General features: G+C 48.9%; 1 long non-coding RNA gene across 1 annotated transcript; it reads right to left on the reverse strand.

Moving 5' to 3' along the window:
• Window positions 1-236: 236 nt before the first annotated feature.
• On the reverse strand, window positions 237-2847 carry LOC141100688 (uncharacterized). The gene is made up of 4 exons (XR_012234745.1): window positions 2650-2847; window positions 2353-2406; window positions 1915-2048; window positions 237-699 (listed from the first exon to the last, which is right to left on the reverse strand). It is a non-coding gene; the product is annotated as an uncharacterized lncRNA (long non-coding RNA).
• Window positions 2848-12684: the final 9837 nt, after the last annotated feature.

Here is a 12684-nt window from a genome sequence, read left to right on the forward strand (position 1 = left end):
TCTCCTACTGTATCCTCACACATCCCTGTAGACTGAGCCCTCGCAGGCAGGGTCCCCTCTCCTTATGTACTTGTGTCCCCCTTGTCTTACACATGTTAATTATACTTGTCTATATTTCCCCTTTTCACATGTAAAGTGCCATAGAATAAATGGCGCTATATAAATGCATAACAGCCAGATAATCTTATACATAGAGGCTGTAGTACACAAAAAAAAATAAAAAAAAAGCTAAAACATTCTGACAATTATCAGGTTTTATTGAGAACACAAGAAAAAAAAAAAAATAGTATGTGAAATACACGGTACTTAAGGAAGCAAAAAGAATAAGGATGTAGACAGTTCCAAAAAGGTCAGTATGCAAATGAGACAAAGCACATCAGATGTTCTCTAGCTTAACATATTTTGTAGGATGCATGAGGCATCAACCAACCACATGGAGCTGGACCTTGCCCAGAGATAAAATGGAGGATTGATGCATTTGCCTCATTTAAATTTGATTTTTCAGCACAGAGAAAATCAATTTGTGGACATAATAACACATTTAAAAGGTGATGGCCACTGTTTTCCTTTTATAGATGGCCCATCTTAAAATATGCTTCCAATATCCGATTGGTTGGACACCCCAATCAGGTGGTACCCGCAGCAGATATTCTTGGATGCTGCCAGAGCAGCAAAGTCAAAACTGTTGTGGCCACAGATCTGTAATAGAAAAAAACTTTAGATAAAATGTAAAATACCAAAGAATCCTCCCTAACCTAGGGATACGTTCAAACATTAAAATGAGTATTCCCATCTCCAAGATCCAATCACAAAATGTAGGTTTTATATTACACCAATAAGGTATGTTGCTTGCCTCATGTGCACAGTACATTGTATTAGCCTCAGCATCCATGGTTATAACTAAGAGCTGTCTGACTATATGAATGGCCATCATGAATACCTAAGCTGCTGCAATGCCTTACATGAGATAAGCAACATACCTCATCAGAACTATACTAAATTTATCATTGGCAGCATTTGCCAATATTAATACACTTACTACATATTGGAATAGGATCTTGGAGATGTGAATACACCTATAAAGAAATCTGTCACCCCCTGGGACATAAAAGCTATTAATATGGGCATACAGGTGATAAAATGGTTAAACTAGTCCTACCTGTATGCCTCATATTAGCAGTCTTGTTGTTGAGAAATCTTACTTTGTTTATGCTAATAATTTCTTCCAGGTTCCAGGGTGTGTGGTGCCTAAAAGAAATCTCAGCCTCCTGTCTTCATTAAAATACCACCCCCCTCAGCTTCACATCAGTATCTTGTGATCCACACTTGTGATGCCGGAATCCCACGCCTGCACTCCCTCCACTATCATGTACCATTTCCTCCCTTCTATGGGCAGTATATTCAGGGATCTTCTGCGCAGGCAAATCACTGCGACTTCTGCTTCAGTGACCTCCGGCATGCGCAACAATAAGGTGCTCTCCCCTCTTAGTCATCGATAGGAACTGTGTGTATGCGCTCGTACACACTGCTCAAAAAAAATAAAATTAAAAGGAACACTAAAATACCACATTGTAGATATCACTGAATGAAATACTCCAGTTGCAAATATTTACTCATTACATGATGGAATGCATTGTGATCAATAAAACAAAAATGATCAATGCAAGTCAAAATGAAAATCCCATGGAGGTCTGGATTTGGAATGATACTTAAAATCAAAGTGTAAAATCAAACTACAGACTGATCCAACTATGTAATGAATACAGATTTGGAACTGGAATATTTAATTTAATGATATCTAGGATGTGGTATTTTAGTGCTCACTATTTTTTGGAGCATTGTATGTGTATGAATGCATGTATGTACATACATGTGTATATCTGTGTGCACACGCATGTATAGAACTATACTTACCTCATCATCGAACTTCTAAAGCCAGGTGTAGGCGTACCGGCTTCAGAGAGGAGCATTGCACATAAATGGAAGCAGAGACTTTAGTGTTTATGCAGTCATCAAAATGATTTAAAGTCGCTGATGTAAATGATGTACTGCAAATTTGGCAAATAAAAAAACAAAAAACAAAAAAAACACACTGATAGTTAAAATATGTAAAGGCAATAAATAGAGTTGTGGAAAACTTATTCATTTTTGGCATTTTAAAACAGCAGTTTTATTCAAATATACAGAAAAAAAACTACAAAAGCCTGTGTGAACAGTATCCTAGATTTCTCTCCCGATGTAAACTTAAAGAGGCCACGTCAGGCTGTCACTTTAGAACACGGACAGGACAAACAGCCTATGGGTGTAAGTGAAGCAACATGTGCAGATTATACCCATAATGGAAGCACTTACCAGTGACCATACATTACCTCAGACTCTGGTGTGAGGCCCCACAGAGAAGACAACCTGTAACAGAAAACATAGGTATAAACGCCATGTAAATGCCTGAAGGAGAGACTTGCCCAGTGCCCACCTGTATACTACATGTATCTCCCACTGCGAACCTAGGCAGCCACAGCAGGATGAGCTCAGGCTGTCTGGGGAGACTCACTCTGGCACACGTGGCAGAAACACCCAAGAACAGATATAGTGGGTGTTATTAAAGCAAAGTGTGCACATCCCAATATAAACCGCTAAAGACAAAATTACCTCAGTCTTTCTGTGAGGCACCACATCAGCCGACGCAACAATACAAAAAGAGCGGGAAACCAGGTAAGCGATCACGCAATGCGAGCATTCGCCTATGCAGCTTCAATACCTGCCCCAATATACTGTAACCACGTTTGCAGAGCGCCAGGAAATGAGGCGTGGACAAAATAGACTCTTCCGCCTTCAGAGGCTAACTGCAGTGCACGCCGGGAAATGTAGTCTTGTTTGAGCGCCATTTTGTGATAGCAGCAGGAGCTGGAAATGAGTGCCGCGCACGTGATTGGCGGGAACGCTGAAGTATAAATAGCGGTGCACATTGGTTCGTCCATGCCTGCCGGAGCTCGTGCAAGAGAGCGGCTGTAGTACTGTGTATGAGAGAAGAAATTGTTGATAGTCAATACCAAGCAACTAGACTCATTGAAAGTAGTGTAATGGAGTAGAAACGCTTCCATAGCAACAAATTTGATGTCATTTCTCAGCTGATGCTCAGAACTTGATCATTTTAGGCCTACTACCCCTGTGACCTGCTACACAGTTAATGAAAGTTGGTCGCTCCTACTGACTTAGGTGTGACCACCTCACCTGGTGTTTATGGCCCCCACCACTCAGAAAGGTGATAGGATGAAATATGGAGGTTATTGTTTGCAGATGTACTCCACATATAGAACATGAATGTTTAGCTGCGCAGTTGTTTGCCGAAAGGTTTTTAAGTTACCAAGATCAGTGTTGGCAATTAAGAACATATACATGTTCAAAGCTTTTACATCGGCATTAAAGCTTGTAAAGTCGCAACGTTTTTACACAAGTCGCGGTGCAAAACTTTTGCAACATTTCATGCCAGCTTAACTTGGCTCTATCGAACTGGGTGATCCGGGGGAGGAGACCGGTCATAGCCACAAATGCATTGTAAAGCTCAGCGTTTCGAACTTGTCTGGAGTAGCATTCCTAGCAAGGTGCATGCCACAGAGGATATGTGCAGAGTTCATTAAATGGAGTTCATGTCAATGAATTTGGCACATTGTACTTGAGGGAGCCCTTTAATGAGACTGGTATGCATACCGCCAGTCTTAAAGGGAATCTGTCTTTTTATATACACTGCTCAAAAAATAAAGGGAACACAACAGAATATAACTCCAAGTAAATCAAAGTTCTGTGAAATCAAACTGTCCACTTAGGAAGCAACACTGACTGACGATCGATTTCACATGCTGTTGTGCAAATGGAATAGACAACAGATGGAAATTATTGGCAATTATCAAGACACCCTCAATTAAGGAGTGGTTCTGCAGGTGGGGATCACAAACCATATCTCAGTACCAATGCTTTCTGGCTGATGTTTTGGTCACTTTTGAATTTTGGTTGTGCTTTCATGCTCGTGGTAGCATGAGATGGACTCTACAACCCACACAAGTGGCTCAGGAAGTGCAGCTCTTCCAGGATGGCACATCAATGCGAGCTGTGGCAAGAAGGTTGCTGTGTCTGTCAGCCTAGTGTCCAGAGGCTGGAGGCACTACCAGGAGACGTGGAGGGGGCCGTAGGAGGGCAACAACCCAGCAGCAGGACCGTTACCTCCGCCTTTGTGCAAGGAGCCCTGCAAAATGACCTCCAGCATGCCACAAATGTGCATGTGTCTGCAAAAACGGTTAGAAACCGACTCCATGAGGATGGTCTGAGTGCCCAACGTCCACAGATGGGGGTTGTGCTCACAGCCCAAGACCGTGCAGGATGCTTGGCATTTGCCACAGAACACCAGGATTGGCATATTCGCCATTGGCGCCCTGTGCTCTTCACAGATGAAAGCAGGTTCACAAAGAGCACATGTGACAGACATGACAGAGTCTGTAGTCGCCGTGGAGAGCGATCTGCTGCCTGCAACATCCTTCAGCATGACCAATTTGGCAGTGGGTCAGTAATGGTGTGGGGTGGCATTTCTATGGAGGGCCACACAGCCCTCCATGTGCTCACCAGAGGTAGCCTGACTGCCATTAGGTACCAAGATGAGATCCTCAGACCCCTTGTGATACCATATACTGGCATACCTCCCAACCGTCCCGTCTCTGGCGGGACAGTCCTGATTTTGACCCCCCTCCCGCTGTCCTGCCCGGGAGCTTATTTTTCCCGCATTGCACTGAGCTGCCATGCCCCTCCCCCATGCACCGACCCCATCCTCTCCCTCCCAGAGAGACCCACCGGCCAACGCAGCACCTCACTGATAAATCCCAGCAATGACGCCACTGGGCTGCTCTGTGCGCACAGGACCTGTGATGAGGTCACAGGAGGGGAGGAGTCGGGTCACATGTTCCTCCCCTCCTGTGACGTCATCACATATCCTGTGTGCAGAGCCCTAGGTGTGTGCAGGACTCCACTGTGCTGGTTGTCATGGTGCTGGATGAGGGAAGTTTATGTGTGAGGTCAGGTGGGTTTAATAGGGTGGTTGTAGCAACGTACAAGGTGTACGGAGTGGAGCTGCGTGTGTGCGAGGTGTACGGAGCAGAGCCGTGTGTGTATAAGGTGTACGGAGTGGAGCTGTGTGCGAGGTGTACGGAGCAGAGCCGCGTGTGCGAGGTGTACGGAGCAGAGCCGTGTGTGTGTACGAGCTGTATGGAGCGGAGCCACGCGTGTACAAGGTGTACGGAGCGGAGCCGTGCGTGTTTGAGATGTATGGAGCGGAGCCGCACGTGTATGAGGTGTATGTAGTGGAGCCGTGCGTGTACAAAGTGTAAGGAGCAGAGCCATGCGTGAATGAGGTGTACGGAGCGGAGCCATGTGTGTATGAGGTGTACGGAGCGGAGCCGTGTGTGTGCGGAGCGGAGATGTGTACGGAGCGGAGCAGTGTGTGTGTGTGTACGGAGCGGAGCCGCGTGTGTACGAGGTGTACGTAGCGGAGCCGTGTGTGTACGGAGCGGAGATGTGTACAGAGCGAAGCAGTGTGTGTACGAGTTGTACGGAGCGGAGCCGTGTGTGTACGGAGCGGAGCCGCCTGAGTAAAAGGTGTATGGATCGGAGCCATGTGTGTACGAGATCTACGGAACGGAGCCGTGGGTGTACGGAGCAGAGCCGTGTCTGTACAATGTGTACGGAGCGGAGCCGCGTGTGTATGAGGTGTACGGAGCGGAGCCGCGTGTGTATGAGGTGTACGGAGCGGAGCCGCTTTTGTACGGGGTGTACAGAGCGGAGCCGCATGTGTACGAGGTTTACGGAGTGGAGCCATGTTTTACAAGGTGTATGGAGCAGAGCTGCATGTGTACGATGTTTACGGAGTGGAGCCATGTGTGTACGAGGCATACAAAGCGGAACCGTGTGTGTATGAGGTGTGTGGAGCCATGCGTGTTCAAGGTGTATGGTGGGGAGCATTCATACCTCCCAACCGTTCCGGATCCAGCAGGAGAGTCCCGATTTTGAGAGAGAGTCTGCCCCAGCCGGGAGCTTACTTTTCCCGCGGAAACAGGAGTACACGGCGGAGCACCGAGGAGCACTTTAAAATTCGCACGTGACGTTCCACCGGCAGTGACATGCTAGAAGCTGACCAGAAATGAGGTAATTTCAGGAGGAGAATGTGACTGAACCATGGAGGCACTTCATGGAATGCTTCAGATCCATCACTGTGTCCTCCTCCGTCAGCGGGATCACCTTGGAATCAGGGATGCCGGCCATGTGAGCGGATCATGAATGATATGTCCTGCACCGGGAGGCTCAGGTGGTCATTACAATGGGAACCGGGCTGCTATAGTATCTTTATAGAATTCTTTCTTTCTGTTAGGTGTCGGGTTCCTGCCTCTGCACAGGAGGAATCCTGAGTCTTGCCTTCTGCGGTCTCCCATTCCTCTCTGGCCGCAGAGGAGCCTGCTCAGCAAAGCGTCATTCCCCGTCCGCGCGAGCACCCGTGGTCTGTCACAGTTGCCGACAGTCTGGACACCCAGCCAACAGGTGCCCACAGCGGTCAGGAAAACGCTCGCGTCTAGTGACCGTTGGAGGAGGCCTACTAGATACTGCAACGTTTTCCTCCAAGCTGTCCTTTGAAGGGACGCTTGAGTTTGGCTCTTCCACTCTGGCGGGGGAGGTTTGCGTGGACTCCGGGGCGAAGGGCAATTTGATGTCATCTGCCTTCGACCAACGGCATGCAATTCCTCTGGTTTTACTACCTCAGCCAGTCACCATCAGAGTGGTGAATGGAGCGACACTTCTCAGATTACCCACCAGACCGCCCCACTGATACTCTCGCTGTCTCCTTCCCATCAGGAGACGCTATATCTCCTTGTCATGCCCGAGGGTATTGACCAGGTCTTCTAAGGGGTCCCCTGGTGGCGTCATCACTCTCCCCATATAGATTGGTCCTCAGGCAGAATTCTTGGGTGGAGTAAATCCTGTGAGGGTAGATGTCAGAGGGAGTGCGTTCAGGTTGCCTCCACTGAAGTCCCCGCAGGGCTCTCCTCTCTCCCTAAATACTATCAACAGTATGCAGATGTTTTCTCCAAGAAGGCGGCAGAGACCCTTCCACCTTACCGCCCCTATGACTGTCCTATTGACCTCTTGCCTGGTGCTGAGCCTCCCCGGGGTCGAGTCTATCCCCTATCTCTCCTGGAGACAGAGGCCATGTCTCAGTAAATCAGGGAGAATCTGGCAAGGGGATTCATTAGGAAGTCGGTGTCACCAGTGTGGGCGGGGATTCTTCGTCCAGAAGAAGAATAGAGAACTACATCCCTGCATCGATTACAGGGGTCTTAACGCTATCATCGTTAAGAATAAGTATCCTCTACCCCTGATATCGGAACTGTTCGATAGGCTACGAGGAACGAGAGTGTTTACTAAACTTGATCTGCAGGAGGCTTACAACCTGATTCGCATCCGTGAAGGGGACGAATGGAAAACGGCTTTTAACACCAGGGACGGGCACTATGAATACCTGGTGATGCCTTTCGTGCTCTGTAATGCCCCAGCTGTCATCCAAGACTTTGTGAACGACATCTTCCGGGGTATGCTCACCACCTCAGTGGTAGTCTATCTGGATGATATCCTCATCTACTCTCCAGATATTGACTCTCACCGGAGAGATGTTTGCAAAGTTTTCAACCTACGGGCAAACTCCCTCTACGCCAAGTTGAAGAAGTGTGTTTGAGCAGGAGTCCTTGCCTTTCCTGGGCTATATCATCTCCACCCAGGGATTGGCCATGGATCCTGCCAGGCTACAGGCGGTGATGGATTGGCAAGAGCCTCATGTTCGCAAAGCGGTGCAGCGCTTTATGGGGTTCATAAATTATTATCGCCAATTTATCCCCCACTTCTTGACTTTGGTGGCCCTCACCAAGAAGGGTGCAAATCCCAAGTTGTGATCGGAACCTGTCTCCAAGTCCTTCTCCTCCATTAAGTCCCATTTCGCTAGCGCTCCCATTCTACATTGCCCCGATGTAGATAAACCCTTCATTCTGGAGGTGGATGCCTCTTCCGTCGGCGCTGGAGCGGTCCTGTTCCAGAAGGACACGCAAGGTCGGAAGCACCCATGCTTATTCTCTAAGACCTTCACACCGGCGGAGAGGAATTATTCCATTGGTGACAGGGAGTTGCTAGCGATGAAGTTAGCTTTCTCGGAGTGGAGACACCTCCTGGAGGGGGCTCGCCACCCTTTCCAGGTGTTCACCGACCACTAGAACTTGGTGTATTTGCAGACAGCCCAGCGTCCAAATTCTCACCAGGCCAGATGGTCCTTGTTCTTCTCCCGGTTCCACTTCACCCTCCATTTTCTCTCCGGTGAAAAAAATGTCCGGGCCGATGCTCTCTCCCACTCCGTCGTGTCATCAGAGGAGGAGGAGCCTCGGTTGATCGTCCTGTCCTAGAGCCTGAGGACCGTGGCTCTGGTCGCCCTTGAGTCAGTACCTCCAGGCAAGACATTTTTCCCTGCCTGTCTGCGACTGGAGGTCCTCTCTTGGCCTCACTCGTCCAGGGTGGGTGGACATTTCGGGAAAAAACCGACCTCTGAGCTTCTGGCGAGGAGTACTGGTGGCCTCATATGGCCCGTGACGTCAGGGACTATATTCGGGCGTGCGTCTCTTGCGCCCAGAATAGGTCCCCTTGGCAGCAGCCAGCTGGGCTACTTTACCCCCTGCCGGTAGCAGACAGGCCCTGGGAGATGGTCGATATAGACTTCGTGGTGGGACTGCCCAAGTCCAGTCGCAGCACGGTCATTTGGGTTATCACCCACCATTTCTCCAAGATGGTGCACCTGGTACCTCTCTCCCGGTTACCTTCAGAATGGGGCCTGGCAGCGTTGTTCATTAAACACGTTTTCCGCCTGCACGGCATTCCGGACAAGATTGTCAGTGACCGGGGTCCCCAGTTTGCGTCTCGGTTCTGGAGAGAGCTCTGTAGTGTGCTCAGCATTGAGCTAAATCTCTCCTCGGCCTATCATCCCGAGACGGACAGGTTGGTGGAGAGAGCCAACCAGACCCTGGTCAAATATCTAAGACATTTTGTCTCGGCCAGGCAGGATGACTGGGCATCCTTGCTGCCCTGGGCGGAGTTCGCTTTGAACAAGGCTGTGGCCGATTCCACCGGTCAGACCCCATTCCTCCTCAATTATGGCTAGTATCCGCGCATTCCTGTGCCCATGCCCGTGTCCTCCACCGACTCTAGGGTGGCAGACTGGGCGGTGGAGGCACGTGACATTTGGGACCGCACTCAGGATGCCATCCAGGCCTCCAAGGAGAGAATGAGGTCCTCCAGTGATGCACACTGGCGCCCCGCTCCCACCTTTGTTCCCAGTGACTTGGTGTGGTTCTCCGCTCGTAACATCAGGCTGCAGGTTGAGTCCGCTAAGTTCGCGCCTCGTTTTATTGCTCCCTTCAAGGTCCTTGAGCAGGTTAACCCTGTGGTCTACCGTCTGGCTCTTCCTTCACACCTGGGTATCACTGACACCTTCCACGTGTACCTCCTTAAGCCCGTTCACATGTCTCAGTTTTCGGAGTCACCTACCGGGACATCAAGTTTGTCCTTGGACGAGTACGAGGTGAACGCCATTGTGGGGTGTAAGGTGGTACAGGGCAAAAATTATCTAGTGGACTGGAAGAGTCATGGCCCAGAGGATAGGACCTGGGAACCTGTGGAGAATATTCGTGCTCCCTTGCTCATTGCGGCCTTTGAGCATAGCAAGGCACAGGGGGAGGGGACTCTAGGAGGGGGGTAATGTTAGGTGCCTCTGCACAGGAGGAATCCCAAGTCTTGCCTTCTGCGGTCTCCCATTCCTCTCCGGCCGCAGAGGAGCCTGCTCAGCAAAGACGTCGTTCCCGATGTCTTGCTCAGTCTAGTACTGTTGACTTGGTTACTGCTGCCAATAAGGGTTCAGCTATAGTAACCTGCAATAGCCAGCAGTAGAGTTGAGCGAAACGGGTCGAAAAAATTCAAAAGTCGCCGACTTTTGGCAAAGTCGGGTTTCATGAAACGAAACCCGACCCTAGGATGAGGTCGGCCACGAGGTCGGCGACTTACGCGCCAAAGTCGCATTTCAAAAGTTTGTTTTGCGCTCTTTTTCAGCCAATCAGGATCCACGGACACTGTGGGCAACGTGATGACATAGGCACGGGTCACCACCATCTTTCAGAAGGGCATGCAAGTGATTGGCTTGCTTTGGTGGGCGTCACAGGGGGTATAAAAGGGCGTGCACGCCGACCGCCATCTTACTTCTGCCGATCTTAGTATAGGGAGAGGTTGCTGCTGATTCTGTAGGGAGAGCGTTAGGCAGGGAAGAAGACAAAAAAACTGCTTCTGCTGCTAGCGATTTGGCCTGCACAACACACCAGTCACTGTGTGTGCAGTGCAAGGGGAGGCTATATAGTGGTGTATCAGTGGTGTTGGTTGTTGGGCTGCCTTCTAAGGCTTCCTGACATTCCTGCATTGCTGTTTACCCACTGCTCCACAAACTGCTTTTTTAAAAGCAATCCCAATTTTTTTTTTTTGTCCTGCTGAGAAGAAAAAAAACTGCTTCTGCTGCTAGCAATTTGGCCTGCACAACACACCAGTCACTGTGTGTGCAGTGCAAGGGGAGGCTATATAGTGGTGTATCAGTGGTGTTGGTTGTTGGGCTGCCTTCTAAGGCTTCCTGACATTCCTGCATTGCTGTTTACCCACTGCTCCGCAAACTGCTTTTTTAAAAGCAATCCAATCTCCCTTATCCTCTAGTCACTTTTGTCACAGCTGTGCCATCGAGCCTGTCACATAGCGCTCAGATATCAGTGGGCCTCACACAATCCAAAAGTGTCCACTGTCCACAAGTGTGTGCAGAAATTCAAAATCTCCCTTATCCTCTAGTCACTTTTGTCACAGCTGTGCCATCGAGCCTGTCACATAGCGCTCAGATATTCATTGGGCCTCACACAATCCAAAAGTGTCCAGTGTCCAAAAGTGTGTGCAGAGATTCAAAATCTCCCTTATCCTCTAGTCACTTTTGTCACAGCTGTGCCATCGAGCCTGTCACATAGCGCTCATATATCAGTGGGCCTCACACAATCCAAAAGTGTCCAGTGTCCAAAAGTGTGTGCAGAGATTCAAAATCTCCCTTATCCTCTAGTCACTTTTGTCACAGCTGTGCCATCGAGCCTGTCACATAGCGCTCAGATATTCATTGGGCCTCACACAATCCAAAAGTGTCCAGTGTCCAAAAGTGTGTGCAGAGATTCAAAATCTCCCTTATCCTCTAGTCACTTTTGTCACAGCTGTGCCATCGAGCCTGTCACATAGCGCTCAGATATCAGTGGGCCTCACACAATCCAAAAGTGTCCACTGTCCACAAGTGTGTGCAGAAATTCAAAATCTCCCTTATCCTCTAGTCACTTTTGTCACAGCTGTGCCATCGAGCCTGTCAAATAGCGCTCAGATATCAGTAGGCCTCACACAATCCAAAAGTGTCCAGTGTCCAAAAGTGTGTGCAGAGATTCAAAATCTCCCTTATCCTCTAGTCGCTTTTGTCACAGCTGTGCCATCGAGCCTGTCACATAGCGCTCAGATATCAGTGGGCCTCACACAATCCAAAAGTGTCCACTGTCCACAAGTGTGTGCAGAAATTCAAAATCTCCCTTATCCTCTAGTCACTTTTGTCACAGCTGTGCCATCGAGCCTGTCACATAGCGCTCAGATATTCATTGGGCCTCACACAATCCAAAAGTGTCCAGTGTCCAAAAGTGTGTGCAGAGATTCAAAATCTCCCTTATCCTCTAGTCACTTTTGTCACAGCTGTGCCATCGAGCCTGTCACATAGCGCTCAGATATCAGTGGGCCTCACACAATCCAAAAGTGTCCAGTGTCCAAAAGTGTGTGCAGAGATTCAAAATCTCCCTTATCCTCTAGTCACTTTTGTCACAGCTGTGCCATCGAGCCTGTCACATAGCGCTCAGATATTCATTGGGCCTCACACAATCCAAAAGTGTCCAGTGTCCAAAAGTGTGTGCAGAGATTCAAAATCTCCCTTATCCTCTAGTCACTTTTGTCACAGCTGTGCCATCGAGCCTGTCACATAGCGCTCAGATATCAGTGGGCCTCACACAATCCAAAAGTGTCCACTGTCCACAAGTGTGTGCAGAAATTCAAAATCTCCCTTATCCTCTAGTCACTTTTGTCACAGCTGTGCCATCGAGCCTGTCAAATAGCGCTCAGATATCAGTAGGCCTCACACAATCCAAAAGTGTCCAGTGTCCAAAAGTGTGTGCAGAGATTCAAAATCTCCCTTATCCTCTAGTCACTTTTGTCACAGCTGTGCCATCGAGCCTGTCACATAGCGCTCAGATATCAGTGGGCCTCACACAATCCAAAAGTGTCCAGTGTCCAAAAGTGTGTGCAGAGATTCAAAATCTCCCTTATCCTCTAGTCACTTTTGTCACAGCTGTGCCATCGAGCCTGTCACATAGCGCTCAGATATCAGTGGGCCTCACACAATCCAAAAGTGTCCACTGTCCACAAGTGTGTGCAGAAATTCAAAATCTCCCTTATCCTCTAGTCACTTTTGTCACAGCTGTGCCATCGAGCCTGTCACATAGCGCTCAGATATTCATT

The sequence above is a fragment of the Dendrobates tinctorius genome, unplaced genomic scaffold (assembly GCF_039654945.1).
Source record: "Dendrobates tinctorius isolate UK_male_01 unplaced genomic scaffold, ASM3965494v1 ptg000107l, whole genome shotgun sequence".
Classification (NCBI taxonomy): domain Eukaryota; kingdom Metazoa; phylum Chordata; class Amphibia; order Anura; family Dendrobatidae; genus Dendrobates; species Dendrobates tinctorius.